The 19,805-nt window shown below is 42.9% G+C and overlaps 1 protein-coding gene and 1 pseudogene across 1 annotated transcript in view; one reads left to right on the top strand and one right to left on the bottom strand.

The window, feature by feature from the left end:
• The window catches only part of CREM (cAMP responsive element modulator), a 514,873-nt gene that overhangs the window by 352,762 nt on the left and 142,306 nt on the right, over positions 1–19,805 (top strand). The window lies entirely within an intron of this gene.
• On the bottom strand, positions 4,546–5,184 carry LOC136406537 (large ribosomal subunit protein uL10 pseudogene; annotated as a pseudogene).

Here is a 19,805-nt window from a genome sequence, read left to right on the forward strand (position 1 = left end):
TGTCCCATCTTTCCTTTGTGGAGGGGAGGGAGAAGAATGTAGAAGTTTCTGGCTTGCAAGAACAATGGGTCATTTAGTTTTAAAACTAAAATAAAGCTTAACTGAGAAACTTTTTCAATGAGAGACAGAATTTACATACCACCCTGCATTGATTGTAGTACCTCCCCCCTTCCTGGAAGCCTGGAATCCTGAGAGTAACATACCTCTAGGCAGAGGAGGGAAGATGAACCCTGAAAGATCGTAAATGTCTTTGATTATGTTATCTTGAAAGTCTTAATGTTTTTGTGTATCCCCTAAACAAATGTTGTAAGCTTGTGCCATGATGTCATGCTCTCCTCAGCCTGTGTGTGATTAAGGGTATATAAACAGCCTCTGACATGTATTTGGCATGCATGATTTAAGTCTGAAAATGCCCCATGTCAGCCGTATGTGGCCTGCATATTTAATAAATCTCCTCCTTTAATAAAACCCTTCATAACTTATCTTGACTTGGTATCTCTATGTAAACCCGCAGAAGTGAGGTATGGTACTTTTCAGCATCTGGGATACAGTACTTTGCAACAGCCCTAGATGGCAGATACCCATGATCTCTCAGTGGCAGCACTTTACAGAAGTCACTGTCTCAGCCTTTGTTTTCCCATGGCTGACACATCTACACTGTGGGGAATAAAAAAATTTTTTCTTGTACATTCTTAGTTCCATGAGCTGAGGTAATAATCACATGAACTTAATCAGATGAATAAGAGATACAGTATAATAAATGTTTAAGGTGAATCCATGTTCCACTGAATACAAGACAGTGAGATCACAGTAGTAGGGGGTCCTCACACAAAGAAAAAGGCTCTGACTTATGAAATTCAGTGGTCGTGTCCATAAGCTCTGAGTCCTGTCATTGTGGAAAGGGTCCCACTTGACACAGTAGGGAGCCCTGTCACATTGGTTCTGTTTCCTGTGAGCATGGGAAATGATCCCACCAAAGAGAACAGAGAATCCTGTCTCATCAGCTCTGGGTCCTCAGAGAGTGCAGAAGAATCCTTCTTTGTGAGAAGAGGGGTCCTGTCACATCAGCTTTAGAACCTGTGAGTGTGAAAAGACATTTCTTTCTTAGGCAATAGAGAGGGTGTCATGTCATTTTTGGTTCATGTGAGTGCAAAAAAACTTCTTTCCTTGAGAGCATAGAGGATCCTGTCACCTCGGCTCTGGGTTTTGTGATGCTGAGAAAGAGTCACCACAGAGAGAGTTAACAGTTCAATCAAATTATTTCTGGAGCCTGTGCTGTAAGAAGGGGGTCCTCCAAGGATAGTAAGGAGTCATGTTACATCAGTGTTGGGTCTTATGACTTTGGTGAGGAGCCCCAACTAACAAGGGTCACATGATGTAAGTCCAATGGCCATGGTCAGTCACGTTTCCATTGGATTTGGGCAAATGGTAAAGAAACTGTGGAGTCATAAAATTGTGGGCCATTCTGTTTTACTAGAGTCTTGCAATGGCAGGTGAGCAAGCAGGCAGGGAAAAATGTTTCCCTCTCTCTCTCCAGACTCTCCAGCAAAAAAACAGGCCGAGGGGGAGGCTTCTCCAGAAAACAATAGCAAGTAATGGCTCCTCCCAAAGGAGGCAAGCAATCACAATTTACAATTTACCTCAGTGCAAGCACCCACAGCCTTACATCTACTATATACACATGGTGCTGCCCCATGCTTATGCTCCAATCAGGCAAAGTGCAAGACAAGCAAGCTTAACAGACTTGTTTGCCCAAAATATGAGTTTTGAATTCTGCCACTGTGAAAAGGATTCTTGCATGAGAGAGACAGTGTGGGGACAGGTTCCCTCATGTTGTAGTTGGGGGCCCTTTCACATCAGCTCTTGGCCCATTTAGTGTTAAATACAGCTCATAGTCCCATGAGAGTCATGGAACTGGGGGTCTTCTCACATCAACATTGGATCAATATGTGGTTATCTCATCTTTGGTATTTAGGGCTGCAATAGTTTGGTTTAGTGATCAAACACCTGATCAAAACAATAAGAAACAGGCTAACCGGGTGGTGGGACAGTGGACAGAGCATCAAACTGGGAAACAAAGGACCCAGGATTGAATCCCAGGGGTCACTGGTTTGAGTGCAGGCTGATCTGACTTGAGCATGGGCTCACTAGCCTGAGTGAAGGGTCGCTAGCTTGAGCATGGGATTATAGACATGAACCCATGGTTGCTGGCTTGAGCCCAAGGTTGCTGGCTTAAGCAAGGGGTCACTTGTTCTACTGTAGCCCCTCATTCAAGGTAATATGGGAAAGCAATCAGTGAACAACTAAGGTGCTGCAATAAAAAATTGATGCTTCTCATCTCTCTCCCTTCCTGTCTGTCTGTCCTATCTTTTCCTCTCTGTGACACTCTATTTCTGTCAAAAAACAAACAAACAAACAAAAAACCAGCCTGACCAAGTGGAGGCACAGTGGACAGAGCATTGGACTGGGACATAGAGGAACCAGATTTGAAACCTCAAAGTCGCCAGCTTGAGCATGGGCTCACTAACTTAAGTGTGGTGTTGCTGGCTTGAGCGTAGGATCATAGACATGACTCCATGGTCTCTGGCCTGAGCCCATGGTTGATGGCTTGAGCAAGGGGTCACTCACTCTGCTGTAGCCCACCCCCATCAAGGCAAATAAGAGAAAGCAACCAATGAACAACTAAGGTCCTGCAATAAAAATTCATGATTTTCATTTCTCTCCCTTCCTGTCTGCCTGTCCCTCTCTGTCCCCCTCTCTGACACTCTCTCTTCTGTCAAAAAACAAAACAAAACAAAAAAAAAAAACAAAACAAAACAAGAAACATTAACGTATTTTAAGATAACAGGATATTTCTGCTTTATAAGAAGAAAAAATTTTGTATCTTATCTGGTGCTACACAATACAGGTAAACTTTGTCCTTTTAACAAAGTAAAATAGACCAAACTTTGGGCTTTTCCTCCCAAGAGCTGCCTATACCTAGCCCCTCTTTCTCTTCTTCCCCAGGGCAGTATTCCTGGTCTCTCTTTCTCTTAAGCTTTACAGGACCCCAGGAAACTGAGGGGACTAGTGTGCACCAAAAGCTTAACCGGGGTTGACCCTCTGAATCGGTCTCCAAAATGCCCTTTTATCTGACCCTACAGTGACCAAAGCTGCCCTGCCTACGCTCTCTCCTGCTGCTTCTTCTATCATAAGACCTTCCATGATTCACTTTCCCAGCTTTAATACATGTCCTATCAAAAAAAGAGGGTGGAACTGGACAGGATAGCTCTTGTGGGTTGAAATTTCATCCCAAAACACTAAGGTTACAGGTTTAACCCCTGGTCAGGGCACATGTGGGAGACAACCAATAAATGCACAACTAACTGGACCAGCAAATGAATGCTTCTCTCTCTTTTTTTCTGCCTATCCCACTCCTCTCTCTGTATCTTTAAAATCAAACAAAAATTAAAAATAAAAACTCTGGCCCTGGCCGGTTGGCTCAGCGGTAGAGCATCGGCCTAGCGTGCAGAGGACCCGGGTTCGATTTCCGGCCAGGGCACACAGGAGAAGCGCCCATTTGCTTCTCCACCCCTCCGCCGCGCTTTCCTCTCTGTCTCTCTCTTCCCCTCCCGCAGCCAAGGCTCCATTGGAGCAAAGATGGCCCGGGCGCTGGGCATGGCTCTGTGGCCTCTTCCTCAGGCGCTAGAGTGGCTCTGGTCGCAACATGGCGACGCCCAGGATGGGCAGAGCATCGCCCCCTGGTGGGCAGAGCGTCGCCCCTGGTGGGCGTGCCGGGTGGATCCCGGTCGGGCGCATGCGGGAGTCTGTCTGACTGTCTCTCCCTGTTTCCAGCTTCAGAAAAATGAAAAAAAAAAAAAATAAATAAAAATAAAAAATAAAAAAAAAAATAAAAACTCTGCTCCTACACCAGTTAACTTTTTTATTTATTTACTTAAATTTAATCAGATCTTACAGAGCTTAACCATGCATAAAACTTCCTTTATTTTTCACAAAACTTCTAATACTACTTTTATTTTTACATTCAGTTTTTTGTCCATTTTTTAGTCTATCTTCTTCTAAAACAATCAGACTCACTTTAGGACACAATGAATTCCCTTTCTCTCAATATTTTAACTGCCTCCGCCAAATAGCACCACCAGAAGCAGCTGACACCATCTCTGGCATGCTTCCTGACAAGAGAAAGCTATCCTGGGTGTCCGAGAGCCAACACCACTATGCTACAAAAGCACAAGTGCCACGTGGGCTACAGATGTGGCTCCAGCACCTGCTGCCCAACACAGGGGCCGTGCAGTCCTCCCTCTCTCACAGTTTAGAGGTTGTCCCCTAGTACCCCTTTTAGCAGTGCTGCTTAAATATATTAACACTTGTTATAAAGTACCGTACACCCCAGATTCTGAAAGGCAACATACCTCACTCCATCAGGTTTACATAGAGACACCAAGTCCAGGTGAATTTTGAAGAGTTTTATTAAAGGAGGAGATTTATTTTTTTTTATTTTTTATTTTTTTAAGAGAAGTAAGCCTTTATTTTGTTTCACAAATAAAGCTGGCTGAGCTGGTTGCTTTTTGGAGATTAGTCAAAGAGACCAAATCCCATATCCTCGTCCGACTCCTCCGACTCTTCCTTTGCTTCAACCTTGACTGGGGCTGCAGCAGCAGCAGGAGCAGCAGTGGTGGCGGCGGCCACAGGGGCAGCAGCCACAAAGGCAGATGGATCAGCCAAGAAGGCCTTGACCTTTTCAGCAAGTGGGAAGGTGTAATCAGTCTCCACAGACAAAGCCAGGACCCGCTTGTACCCATTGATGATAGAATGGGGTACTGATGCAACAGTTGGGTAACCAATCTGCAGACATACACTGGCAACATTGCGGACACCCTCCAGGAAGCGTGAATGCAGAGTTTCCTCTGTGATGTCAAGCACTTCCGGGTTGTAGATGCTGCCATTGTCAAACACCTGCTGGATGATCAGCCCAAAGGAGAAGGGAGAGATGTTCAGCATGTTCAGCAGTGTGGCTTCGCTGGCTCCCACTTTGTCTCCAGTCTTAATCAGCTGCACATCACTCAGGATTTCAATGGTGCCCCTGGAGATTTTAGTGGTGATGCCTAATGCCTGGAAGAAGGAGGTCTTCTCGGGCCCCAGACCAGTGTTCTGGGCAGGCACAGTGACTTCACATGGGGCAATAAAGGAGGAGATTTATTAAATATGCCGGCCACATATAGCTTACATGGGGCAGCAGACCCAAATTGTGTGCGAGGCAAAAATATTTCAGGAGCTGCTTATATACCTTGATCACACAGGGGCGGGGGAGTGCATGACATCATGGCATAAGCTGACAACATTTGTTTAGGGGATACACAGAAACATTAAGACTTTCAAGGTAACACAATCAAAGATGTTTACAAATCTTTTAGTGTTCATCTTCTCTCACTAGCCTAGAGGTATTTTACTCTCAAGATTCCAGGAAGGGGGAGGAACTACAATCAATGTAAAGTGGTATGTAAATTCTGTTTCCCATTGAAAGAGAAGAAGTTTCTCTGTTAATCTTTATTTTAGATTTAAAACTAGGCCCTTGGTTGGTTAGCTCAGTGGTAGAGCATCGGCCTGGCGTGCAGGAGTCCCGGGTTTGATTCCCAGCCAAGGCACACAGGAGAAGTGCCCATCTGCTTCTCTACTCTTCCCCCTCTCCTTCCTTTCTGTCTCTCTCTTCCCCTCCCGCAGCCAAGGCTCCACTGGAGCAAAGTTGGCCTGGGCGCTGAGGATGGCTCTGTGTCCTCTGCCTCAGGCACTAGAATGGCTCTGGTTGCAACAGAGCAATGCCCCAGATGGGCAGAGCATCACCTTCTAGTGGGCATGCCGGGTGGATCCAGGTCGGGCACATGCAGGAGTCTGTCTGACTGCCTCCCCGTTTCCAACTTCAGAAAAATACAAGAAAAAAACAAAACAAAAAAAACCCTAAATGACTCATTGTTCTTGCAAGCCAGAAACTTCTAAATTATTCTCCCTCCCCTTCCAAAGAAAGGACAGGACAGGAAAGCCTGATCTTTCTTCCTAGAATATCATTATTAATTTTGAAGCTTTTTGGTACCTTATAACACACTGAGAAACATCAACCTGAAATGAAGCCACATAGACCACAACTTCTCTTAAAATAGTTAAACTATAATTGGAAACTAGAAGTTTCAGGCAATGAAGCACTATTGTCTCCAAGAATTCACCACTGGAAAATCAGGAAGAATCCAGCAAATCACTATGGTTCTAATTATTCAACAATGCTGATTTACAAAGCAATACCAGCTCCAATAATCTCCAGACTTTATAACTCATGTCAGAAAAGGTCCCAAATTGAAGAGTCTGTTTAAAATTTATCAGTTATGCTTGGACATCACCCCTGATGCTTCAATTGCATGTAAGACCAGAGGCAGATAAAGGTTGGTTGAGGCCCCGGGTGCAGAAGAAAAAAAGAAGAAGACAGGGAAAATTAAAAAATATATTAACCATATTTTTAAATAAATAAAAACTATTATGTACTATTAATGTTAAAATTACACCTATAAAACCAAACTTGGCGTCATTAGAAAAAAAGTGTAATGTTGGGGTGTAAAGCCAGGAGTCACAGCCAGGGCCAGCATCAGAGCAGCCCAGCCCATGCAGGTTCGCATTGGATTCGGACAGTCGGTAAAGAAACCATGGAGCCAAAAACTGGTGGGCCATAGTCTTTAATCTAGCTTGCACCCGGCGGGCAAGTAAAAATACACACTGGGCTCCAAAACCCAGTCACATTCAGTGCTCACAAAGCTACTGATTTATCCGAGTTTCCTAGAATCAAAGGTTTCTAGCTCACCAGCCTTATTCTCCTCAGTTCCCCATCTCCTTCCTTATCCCAGATACAAACTCTGTACAAACTGGCATCTCACTCAGCACTCCGCCATCTTGGCTGCTTTTCCTGGCCTTCTCCACGTGGCCTCCTCCCGCTGCTGGCTCTGTTCTCTCTGCTCTCTCATGCTAACCTCAGGAACCAAGAGTCAAGTCCCGTTCTGCCCCCATTTTATAGTGTAGCTTCACAACCTTTAATCCAATATACAAAATAGGGTAGTCTCTAATACAAAGTCACTTCTCTGAGGCATGATTGGATTGTACCGCCCTACAGCAAAAAGGGTGGGAAAGGCTTAATCCCAAAACCAAGCCCCAGGTTACAACGATCTCCAACACACATTAATATCACCTGGGCGATGGCCTCTTTAACAAAGTGAGCATAATACATTTTATCTGCCCAACATGGGGTTTTGTGGGGTCCTTCAGTTTCAGGGCCTAGGTTGTGCACCCAGTGCACCCACCATTAAATTTGCCTCTGTATAAGACTCACTTAATTTTATTACAATATTAATAATACCTTTCATCTTTACAGAGAACTGGTAAAACAGGCTTACAGTCAAAGGAGACACTATCTATTGTTATAAAGTACTGCACCCCAGATTCTGAAAGGCACTGTACCTTACTTCATTGAGTTCATGTAGAGACACCGAGTTCAGAAAAATTTTGAAAAATTTTATTAAAGGAGGAAATTTTAAATTTGCTGGCCACATATGGCTGACACGGGGCATCTGCAGGCCCAAATTGCGCAGTCCCAAAAACAGTTCAGGAGCTGCTTATATACCCTTGATTACATGCTGGCAGGGGAGAGCATGACATTATGGCACAATCATTAACAAGATTATAATATTTGTCTAGGGGACACACAGAAACATTAAGACTTTCACTATCAAGTGAAAGAAACATTAAGACTTTCACAATCAAAGATATTTACAAATCTTTCAGAGCTCCTCTTCCCTCACTAACCTAGAGGTATTTTACTCTCCAGATTCCAGGAAAGGGAGGAACTACAATCAATGCAAGGTGGTATGCAAATTATGCCTCCTATTGAAAGGGAAGAAGTTTCTTAGTTAACCTTAATCCTTTCAGAGAACTTAAGACCAAATGACCATCCCTGTAAGTCAGAAAACTTCTACATTCCTTTTTCTCCATCTTCCAAGGAAAAAACAGGAAAGCCTGACCTTTTCTTCCTATAATATCAATATTAATTTGCAGCTCTTTAGTACCTTACAACATTCCCCACTGGCTTTATGTCCTAAGTCAAAACTTTGACTTAACTTACTAAAAAGTATGAGGCTGTTGTGGAGGGATATTAACTTATAACATGTAACTGTTGGTCAAATAAGTTTTTAAATATGATATATGTTTGCTCGCTTATAGTTTGCATTGGGTGTAGGGGACAAGCTGTAAGCAGGAGGGGTGGTGTTGGGCAGATAAAATGTATTATGCTCACTTTGTTAAAAATGGCGCTGCCCACGTGAGGCCCGTCGCCCAGGTGATATTAATGTGTGTTGAGAATCCTTGTAGCCTGGGGCTTGGTTTTGGGATTAAGCCTTTCCCACCCTTTTTGATGTGGGGTGGTACAATCCAATCATACCTCAGAGAAGTGACTTTGTATTAGAGACTTCCCTATTTTGTATATTGGATTAGAGGTTGTGAAGCTACACTATAAAATGGGGGCAGAACGAGAGTTTGCTCTCTTGGTTCCTGGGATGATTAGCATGAGAGAGCAGAGGGAGCAGAGCAGAGAGCAGAAAGAGGCCATGTGGCCAGGAGAAGCAGCCAAGATGGCGGAGTGCTGAGTGAGATGCCAGTTTGTGCAGAGTTTGTATCTGGGATAAGGAAGGAGATGGGGATATGAGGAGAATAAGGCTGGTGAGCTAGAAACCTTTGATTCTAGGAAACTCGGATAAGTCAGTGGCTTTGTGAGCACTGAATGTGAGTGGGTTTTGGAGCCCAGTGTGTGTTTTTACTTGCCTGCCGGGTGCAAGCTAGAAGTAAAGACTATGGCCCACCAGTTTGTGGCTCCGTTGTTTCTTTACCGACTGTCCGAATCCAATGCGAACCTGCACTGGCCAGGCTTCTGGCTTTACAGGTGGTTATAGCCTAAAGCTTAGTTTTAAGACTAAGCTTTTCCCCACACCCTTGACCATTACATGATGTGGGATGATGCATTCTCATGAGGAATCCCATTATGCCTCAGATAAGTGACTTTGTATCAGAGACTTTCTTTTTTGTATATTGGATTAAAGGTTTTGATTTCTACACTATAAAGTGGGGCAGACTGGGAGCTTGCTCTCTTGGTTCCTAAGATAAGTATATCTATTAGAGGAGAGAGCAGAGAAAGGCACATGGAGGAGAGGAGAGCAGAGAAAGGCCACGTGGAAAAGGCCAGGAGAAGCAGTAAAAATAGTGGAGTGCTGAGGGAGAAGCCAATTTGTGCAGAGTTTGTGCAGACAGAAGGAGATGGAGAACAGTGGTGAATGGGGCTGGTGAGCAGAAACTTTGATTCTAGAAAACTTGGATAAGTCAGTAGCTTTGTAAGCACTGAATGAGTGGTTTTTGGAGCCCAGTGTATGTTTTTACTTGCCCACTGGGTGCAAGCTAAGATAAAAGCTAATGGCTCACCAGTTCTTGGCTCCATTGTTTCATTACTGTCTGTCCAAATCTAATGCAAACCTGTATGGGCAAGGCAGCTATGATGGTGGCCATGGCTACTGGCTTTACAGTAACAGATATTTAACAGACAGCATTAATAGCAATGCAATTCACTAAAGAAACAAATGTTACTGATTAATTTTCTATAGACTGTACAATTTCCTTTTGCAACTTATATAAAACTCATTGGCTTTCATACCAATTTACCTTTAGTCAGAACTTTTTTATTTTTTTTTTATTTTTTTTACAGAGACAGAGAGAGTCAGAAAGAGGGATAGATAGGGACAGACAGACAGGAATGAAGAGAGATGAGAGGCATCAACCATCAGTTTTTCCTTGCAACACCTTAGTTGTTCATTGATTGCTTTCTCCTATGTGCCTTGACCATGGGCCTTCAGCAGACTGAGTAACCCCTTGCTCGAGCCAGCAACCTTGGGTCCAAGCTGGTGAGCTTTGCTCAAACTAGATGAGCCCATGCTCAAGCTGGCGACTTCGGGGTCTCAAATCTGGGTCCTCCGCATCCCAGTCCAACATTCTATCCACTGCACCACCGCCTGGTCAGGCTAGTCAGAACTCTTAATTTTAAAACTTTTAACTTTTAATGACAATTAAGCTGTGTTGTTTTTTTTTTTACCCTAGTTTCCTTTTTCTCAAAGTCTGATTAAAAAGGGAGTTTTAGTAAGTTTCTTTATGCATTCACCATACATAGACCAACCGGCTTCAGGTTTGTGGTTGGAGTAGGACACACCGTTTTTCTACCTTAGCAGTAGTGGGAGTGGTCAGGATCATGGTTTGTGAACCCATCCACGTGAGAGTCAGTCCCTAGGTGATGTACTTGATTTCCTGGTAATGCTGGAAGTGCCTTTTGGACAGTCTTTAAACAGTTTGCTGAGTTACCTGTAAATCCTGCAAGTACTTAAGGAAGGGGTGGTTATGTTTTTTTTACTATTTGATTCACGTAACTTACTTGCCCTGAACCTTTGGGGCCTGTGGGCATAATGTAACTTCAAATTAGTGTCTAATTAATATTGGGTTCCTTTCCTACTAGCTTTGAGACTATGGACACAAATGCAGGCTTAACACTAGAATGGGCAAGCTAAACCTGGAAAGAATTTTATATAGTAACTTTCTAATAATTGTCATTGTATCCTATTTTTAGAAGGAAAAGCTTTTATTTACTTGTCAATTATTTTATTAAAGTCTATTTCTAAATGTTTATCTGGGAAAATTTCTTTCTTCCCTGTTTTTAAATCTTTTCTAATTGGTTTCAAATGAACCTTTGGCTATAAGGGTCCCAAAACCCCACTGGTTTTGGGTGGCATGTATTCATTTGAACTATTGTATGTTCCGATTTTGAGACAGACTGGAAGAATATACAATTAATAATAAAATTCAAATAGCTAATGTTAACAAAAACTATAACAAGCATCTTAATGCAATAAAGTGACTAAAGCCTAATAGATTATTTAAAAAACAAAGTTCTAACTAATATAACAGAATCCAAAATAAAATTCTTACAGTTACAAATGTTCTTAACACGTTAACATAATTTTACTAAATCTATGTTGACACCATAGCTGTTTTATATTATTTACAAATGTAATTCAATCTTAGTTTAGTCTGAGGAATGTCCCAAAAATCAGGAGTCACATATATTCAGGAAAGTCCACAAGACATTGGAACTGTGGTCACGTTTCTACATTTTGTCGCTAAAGTCAAAGTCCTAATGGTTAATGTGTCTAGCTGGAATAAGGAGCAGGTCCCAGCCTACAATAGGCATGGGGCATTGAAACAAGAGGAATAAAGGAGACACTATACATTAAAGTCACAGAAATTAGACTGTTAATACCCACAGTAGAGATCTTCGAGGGATAAATAAAACTTAAATATGCGGACAAGGCATAGTAAATGGCCCTCATTTTTACAAGATATGATATCAGTTTACGTGCTACTTGGATTCTTCCTTAGGCTCATAAATGGTGTCATGAGATGGGGCCAATGACTTTGGGCACGTTTTAGCCTTCAGTGGCAGGTCCCAGCAGACTGGGCAAGGTCAGGTCACAGGTAGCTGGAAAGGGTGTGAAAATACTGAACCCTTCCTCCATAGAGCAAGGGGTAGCTTACCTACTAGTGTCCCTTTTTCTCACAGCAAAGGCATGTCCCCTGGTTGGGGCCGAGAAGCCAGTCTCAATGACCTTTCTTTCCTCTTCTGAAGCAGAGCCCTGATGGAATTCTATGAAGCCCCTTTGGGGTGCTGGAGCCTTTAAGGGTATATACCAAGAACTGGTATTTTCCTGATCTCTTTGGGCTCTATTTGCCTTTTCTGTTACTATCTTGTTTATTATAGAACTTAAAAGCCATGCTCAGAAGATTTCACTGAGGGGCTTGAGGGTCTTTTTCTGTCTATATAAACTCTTGGGAAAAGACAAAAGCAGCATTATTAGTTGGATTAAATCAAGAAAAACAGGTCTTTTTGGCGTCTCCTTTAGGATTTCAGAGTCTCTTCCCTGCTGGATAATTCAGTACATTAGAATTCAAAAGAAATTTTAACAAAAGCATGATAAAAATAGATTTGCAGGAGTTCCAAGATATGACTCCTTTTTTTATATTGCCTAGCATTGAACAATATTGTTGCAAAGCGATAATAAACTAAACATTACATAAAAAGACATTATTAATAATTCCTAATATTTAAACTAAGATTTCCATATAACAGGGTTATAAAAGTTAGTAAAAGAATTAACAAAAGGCCTTTGAAATAACATATACATTTCTAACACGGAAAATACTTTTTTACACAACAGTGGGGAAACAATAAATCATTTCTAACCCAGTGGTCAGAAAACTTATTAGTTAATAGAGCCAATTAACAGTACAATAACTGAATTTTGTCTTATGAGCAAATTTTAAATTTAAACTATATATACGTAGGCACCTTTCCTATTGAGGCAGTGCCCACACTTGGCACTTCATTGGATAGCTATACCTAAGAGGGCAAAAAGGCCTTATGGGGCCCACGAGCTGTTTGCAAATGACAATTTTCAAACCAGAGTTCTTAGAAAAAGAGGGAAGAGGAAGAGGCATCCGACGTGCCTGTCCCTCTTTGCACAACCTGAGGGCTGACTGAACCCTAGCCTGACCAAGCACAGGATGGCAGCAGCAGTGAGGCTTCGGGCTCTGTCCCAAAGCAGCATCCAACCTTTCCTGGACTTCTGTTCCCTTCTCTTTCGCCACTGGATTAGGGACACAGTTGCCATGGGAGAGGTGGCAAGGACGTGTGGGCATTTGGACCCAGCATTTCCAAAAACCAAGCCGATTTTCATTCCCTCTCCTGGCAGCTGTCTAACTTTATTTCTTATAATAAAAGCAGAAAATAAAAATACAATTTTATAAGTTTACCTTCTTAACAGTGGGGTGCTTTAGCCTATATGAGGCTTCTAATTTTTCCCACAATTCCCTGAAAGTTCATTTTATACTTTTTACTATTTTGGGCTAATGCTGTGTGTCTTCCTTATGAACTCCATGCCTTCTATGTAACTGAGAGACTTGGAAAGACTCCAACATCCCCTTGGCCCTGCGGGAGAGTGTTGGAATTTTTCTCTAATTTTTACACCAGTGGAGGGCAACAAGCCACTATCCTAAACACATGAGGGCTTATTTCTAATAATTCTATTTCCTATAATCCTATTACTTATGTTTCTATTACTCCTTCTGGAGCTGCAATTTAATTTAAGAAACTGCCAATTAACTAGCAAGGTCTACATCCATGGCTTATTAATTTCTAAATCCTTTTTCTTTCCTTTAAGATTTTTCTAAAGCAAAGTTAATTTTTAATACTATTCCTACAATATATTTTCCAAATGGGAAAAACCTCTTTTGGTCAGTAGGTGGACATTTGAAATTAGTTTCCATTCTATAAATTTTTAGTTACCTCACCCTTACCTTATTGACTTTCCTTGTCACTTCACACACAGCAGGCTGAATCCTAGTCTAGTCGTGCCCCTGGAGGCAGCAGGGGTCATCTCTTAGTGCTTGGCTTGCTGTTTACTATTTATCTTCCGCTTGGGTGCAGCATGATGGCGGAGACCAGAGAATGATGGGGAGAGAAGGGGGCATGCATACATTTGCCTCTCCTCGACCATGGCCCCACCCCCTCACTCCGCACACTGCACGTCCCCACTTGGCTTTTTATTCTTTTTTTTAAATCGCTTGCTTGCCAGCCTTTTCTCTAGAGGCTGGGGAAACACCTTCACTTTGTGGTCTCCACTTTTCTTTCACCCACTTTGGCTGCTTGTAACCTAGGACATTTATTTTTCTAAAGGCCCTCTTCCTTACAATAAGCTCATTGATTCTTTCCTAGCTGAGTTTTATTCTTTTCAAAGTTTTCCCTTTCTTTCTTTCAACAGCATGCACACCAACCTCCTTATAATCCTTATCAAGGGCAGCCATGTCCTCACATGCCTCAGACTCTCTTTCTTCCTCCAGAGGTCCCTTATCCTTAGAAGAGCCCTCTTGGAGGGCTGCTACTATTGCTTTAGTTTTTCTTTTTTCCTGTTTTTAACTCAAATTTTGCATGACTAAGAAGACGTGGCACCCGCTCTGTATTGAGTATGTTTTAAGCCACTGTGGTGGATTCACTGTTAAATTTAGCCACTGATCAATATATGGAAACTGATTTGGACAACCTGGGTTCCCAATTACTATATTCCAGACTATCCTTATTATCCAGGCATTAGAAGTCCTGGTTGCTATTGCTTATTACAAAACTGAAACTTGTTTCAGAAGAATCTAAGAATTAGTGCATCAATAAAGCAAGAAAGATAAGACAGATAATTAACTAGCATCCAGAATAAAAGGGTGTTTGACTATAGAGATATTAATTATTACACAAGACAAGGTGAAGAAGCCAACAGAAGAGAATAATTTCCTTCAGAGGAGAAAACTAACGGGGCACTTGAAGCTAGAATTTGAGAACAAAAAGAATAATAGTTCATCACTTAAAATTGCTTTTTAGTCAGAAGCTTCCAATTTTGACATGAAAGACTCAAGCCAGGCTTTAAAATAGACATATTTAGACATTAAACAAAGGACTTATACACACACACACACACACACACACACACACGCACGCACGCACACACACACGCACACTTTCATAGACAAGGCAAGGGCTCCCCCTCGTGGCCTCTCAGGGGTACACAGGTCACATCCCTGCAAGCACTTTAAACTTAAACTCAGTAATTTTAGACAGAAAGAAAGAAAAGAATGAGATATCGACAAACACAGAGAAGTTTTTGGCAATCCAAGGCAAGATTAATCAATCCAGGCTAGCTCAGACTCTACCAGTGTCCTTCTAAGGTATGAGCAGATATCCCTGAGAGCCTCAAGCAGGACCCAATCCCACTAGTACCTCTCATAGAGAAACTGACATCTCAAAAGGCCTTCTATAGTACAAGCAGATATCCCCAAGAGTGTCAAGCAGGACCCAATCCCACTAGTATCTCTCATAGAGAAACTGATGTCTCTGAAGGCCTGAGACAGACTAATCCTGGACCAATTCAATCTCCATTCCTCCTAGACCAGAAACAATTATCCCTCTTATATGGCATTTTACCAAGAGACTTATCTAGATACCTTTGGAAGTTCTGAGCAGGATGAAGTCTCCACTAGGACCTCTCATACAGAAACAAATATTCCTGAGATTCTCAAGCAGGACTCAATCCTACCAGTCGTCCTTCCAAAGTATAACCAGAAGTCCCTCTCCTAGCAAAACCCAAGGCAGGACCACTAAAACTCCCTACTGATGTCTTGGTCTTGGAGAGCCTGCTGTGAACATATGACCATGTCAGATCTGTTTCATGGCAGTCCCAAAACTGAAAAAGTATAGACTAGTTACATACAGCAAAGCAGTTTTGAAAGCCCTACCTACTTCACCAAAGTTCCACCTCTCCAAAGTCACAACTCATCAAAGCTCCCAAATCCACTTTACCTACTCCTAGTCATAAAAGCAGAAGCAAGAGTTCAGAGGAAAGCCAGAAAATTCAGTAAAGCAAAAAGAGTTGCTTTACCTACCTCTGTGATTTCTCTGCCAAATTACCCAAATTGTCAAATTTGGAAACTGGGAGGAATCTACCGGAAAACTGTCCAGACCCCACAAGAAGATAGAGAGCCCAGAAAAGTGTCAGGTGGTGCGCCTCTCCTCGAGATTCAAGCGGGGCCAGACAGCTCAGCAGAGTCTGTCCAATTTAAAGTGTCTCTATTTGGTGATGCAAAACACCGGATCCCGAACAAGCCCCCAAATGTTATAAAGTACTGCACCCCAGATCCTGAAAGGCACCGTACCTCACTTCATTGAGTTCACATATAAACGCTGTAAAGCCAGTATACAAGGCCACCACCACAGCCACCTGGCCCATGTAGTTTCGCATTGGATTTGGAAAGACTAATGAAACAATGGAGCCAAGAACTGGTGGGTCATCATCTTTAATCCTAGCTTGCACCCGGTGGGCAAGTAAAAACACACACTGAGCTCCAAAACCCACTCATTCAGTGCTCACGAAGCTACTGATTTATATGAGTTTTCTAGAATCAAAGGTTTCTAGCTCACCAGCCTTACTTACCTCTATTCCCCATCTCCTTCTCTCTGCACAAACTCTGCACAAACTGGCTTCTCCCTCAGCACTCCACCATCTTGGATGCTTCTCCTGGCCTCCTCCATGTGGCCTCTCTCTGCTCTCTCCTCTAATGCTAATCTCAGGAACTGAGTGAGCTAGCTCCGGGTCTGCCCCACTTTATATTGCAGAAATCTAAACCCTTTAATCCAATATACAAAATAGGGAAGTCTCTGATACAGTCACTTATCTGAGGCATGATGAGATTGCACCACCCCACATCAAAAAGGGTGGGAAAGGCTTAGTCCTAAAACCAAGCCCCAGACTACAAGGATCCTGCCTGCCCACAGCCCGTCCCCAACACACATTAATATCACCAGGGCAATGGGCTTCTAAGTGGGTAGTGCCATCTTTAACAAAGTGAGCATAATATATTTTATTTGCCCAAAAATCAACCCCTATGCTCACTTTACTACCCACAATCTACATCACTGGCATTCCTTTGCAAGGAAATTAGGCACATTACACAAATTACAGCAACATGACAAATCATACAATTTCAACAATTACAAAGGTACACTTCACCAGTCTCTGAGTGTTTTGCCAAAAGTGCAAAATGTCCTCGGCCTTCTTTCAAGCCATGGGAAGAGCTCCCCAGTGCCGGGGTCCAGCCCCGGGGGGGATCCAGGGGTCCCACAGGAGGAGACGGCGTCGGCGAAATCGAGTGAGAGAGCCGAATTCTTTTCTTTCTCTTTATTCTGTAGTTAGCATTTACTGCCAGGCATCTCTACCAAATGCTGGTCTAGCTTTCTTTTTATGCACACACACTAAGTTACAATCACATGGTATTTTGTTTCACTATGGTTACATGTTTCCAGATAACAGTTAATTCATATCTATAAACTATAAATCAGGTGGTAAGTTATTCAAAGTACAGTTATACAATAGCAATAACAATATTGGTACAAACTTCTAAAAGATTAGTACTAATTAATAACTCTACTGTTGTTGTGAGTTAAGGGCACAGAGAGAGATTAGCAGACGAAATCATTAAGGACTAGCAAAGGCCCACCACTTGCTCAGGCAAATGGCCTTGAGTTCATGCAGTGTCCTAATTTTTCTCACAAGACTTCAAAAGGCTTGCTTATTAAGAAATTGTCATAACATCAAGAGTAACTTTTGCTTAAAGATATATAGAGTGCACCTGCAAGATAGCTTAGTAGCAACATAATATCAGAAGGCATTAATTGCTATTGCTTCTATGGATTCTTCTATATTCCTCTTTATTATCTGAACGAAAAACCTTGGGAAAGTATATAAATCTCATGAGAATGTCTCACTGAGAAAGCCCAGTAACTGCCTTTAGTGATAAAACAAGTCTTTTAACAAAACATTTTTTACTAGCCAGCTGCACTCCTATCCAAGGCCATGCAACAGGCCACTCCACTACACTTTACCTAAGATTCTAATGTCTAGTTAAACTTTATTTATTTACTATATTCATATACTAGCTAAGTTCTAACTATATTCTTTCTAACATGATTAATAAGAAATTCTCCTACAAACTTAACCCTTTACGAGGGATATCATAGCCAGCCTCTTATGTTTATGAGCCCAGATCAAGGAGCTTACAGGCTTTTCTGTGGAACTTACACCTTCTGTCTCATTTCCAAAGAAATTACTACAAATCTACAGGGAAAGCACGGTACTATTATCCCTGTGCCATAAATAATAGCACACACCCAGAAAAGGGGGGAATATAAGGCCAGATTAATTCAAAAGATTAAAGGGGGAAGTATCGTGCCTTTCCTTGCGGTGACTTTGTCAACCCGCAGCTGTTGGTCTTTACTGCGGTGACTCTATCTTCTTTTGCTGTGACTTTGTCAACCAGCAGTTGTGGATCTTCTTCTGCTGTGACCTAGTTAGCCAGCATTAGTGGATCGGCTCCTGACACCCCAGGGCAGGGGAGTGCTTCCAGCAAAGCTGCCCCCACCTCCATCAGGATATTTCTCATTGTCCAAAATCTGTAAGTCTATCCAACAAAGGAGCCAGTGCCCACTCGGGTCGTAGTCCAGGAAATCAGTCCATGCACATGGGGAGTCAGCCATCCCCCTCATTTCTGCCATCCTGGCAGGTCTTACACTGTCCCAAGGAGGAGCACGTGGCAATGGCAGTCAGCATTTCCATCTCTGCTCTGGAGAGCATAATGGCATCTACCCTGATGTCCCAAAATCGCAGACCTACCAGGGCCATAGGAAGTGCTCCTTCCAGCTGAGCTCTCATCTTTGGAGACTGCGGATTGCAAATCCAGCCCAATTCTCATCCTCCAAAGAGAAACTGAAAACATCAGCTCCTGCTGCCAGGCTCAAGCCCTGGGCTGCACCTTCTGCTCAGCAGGCCTTGCAGCTCCAGCTCTGGCCTCAGCCCTGGCCTCCCACCACTGCTGAATCTCCAGAACGTCCAGGGAAATCTTCAATTCATGAAACTGTGATTTCTCCTTCAGCGTCTGCTCCATTTCCAAACGAATCTCGTGAACCTGGTTGGCCACCTCTGGTAATTGCTTCAGCTCCAGGGTCAGCATCTCTTTCTCCCACATTTGCTCCAGCTCTTTCCACTGCTCGGTTTGCAGAACCCAGGCAGCCTCTTCCACAAAGCTCTTGGTTTCCTCATGTATGGCTGTAAAAGGCAGCCAGCCGATGGTCCGCATGGGGAACCATAACAGCAGCCAGGCCTCTAATTTACCACTCAAAGGTGGTGGTGGCTCCTTGCCAATCTGTATCAAATCCTGCCGACTACATCATATTTAAAGCCAGTCTACAGGGCCACCATCACAGCCGCCTGGCCCATGCAGGTTTGCATTGGTTTTGGACAGACCGTAATGAAACAATGGAGCCAAAAAATGGTGGGCCATCATCTTTAATGCTAGCTTGCACCTGGCAGACAAGTAAAAATACACACTGGGCTCCAAAACCCGCTCATTCAGTACTCACAAAGCTACTGACTTACCCGAGTTTTCTAGAATCAAAGGTTTCTAGCTCACCAGCCTTATTCACCTCTGTTCTCCATCTTCTTCTCCCTGCACAAATTCTGCACAAACTGGCTTCTCCTTCAACACTCTGCCACCCTGGCTGCTTCTCCTGGCCTCCTCCACATGGCCTCTCTCTGCTCTCCTCTCTGCTCTCTCCACTAATGCTAATCTCAGAAACCAAGAGAGCAAGCTCCCAGTCTGCCCCACTTTAAGTGCAGAAATCAAAACCTTTAAGCCAATATACAAAATAGGGAAGTCTCTGATACAAAGTCCACCTCACATCAAAAAGGGTGGGAAAGGCTTAGTCCTAAAACCAAGCCACAGGTTACAAGAATCCTGCCTGCCCACAGCCCGCACCCAACACACATTAATATAATTATGCCCATTCCAAGCATAAGGGCAACTAATATCATCACCTGGGGGATGGGCTTCCACGTGGGCAGTGCCATCTTTAACAAAGTGAGCATAATATATTTTATCTGCCTAACAGGTAATGTGTTCTTTCCTAAATCAGGTGAGCCATTCCCATGGGATCCCTTTTTGTGAGCCCATCATCTAGCACATACCAGACTTAGGAGTGCATTACATCTGGTCCCAGTTCACTTGAGCATTGGGAGGTCCCACCTTGCAGGCTA

The sequence above is a fragment of the Saccopteryx leptura genome, chromosome 5, assembly GCF_036850995.1.
Source record: "Saccopteryx leptura isolate mSacLep1 chromosome 5, mSacLep1_pri_phased_curated, whole genome shotgun sequence".
NCBI lineage: Eukaryota > Metazoa > Chordata > Mammalia > Chiroptera > Emballonuridae > Saccopteryx > Saccopteryx leptura.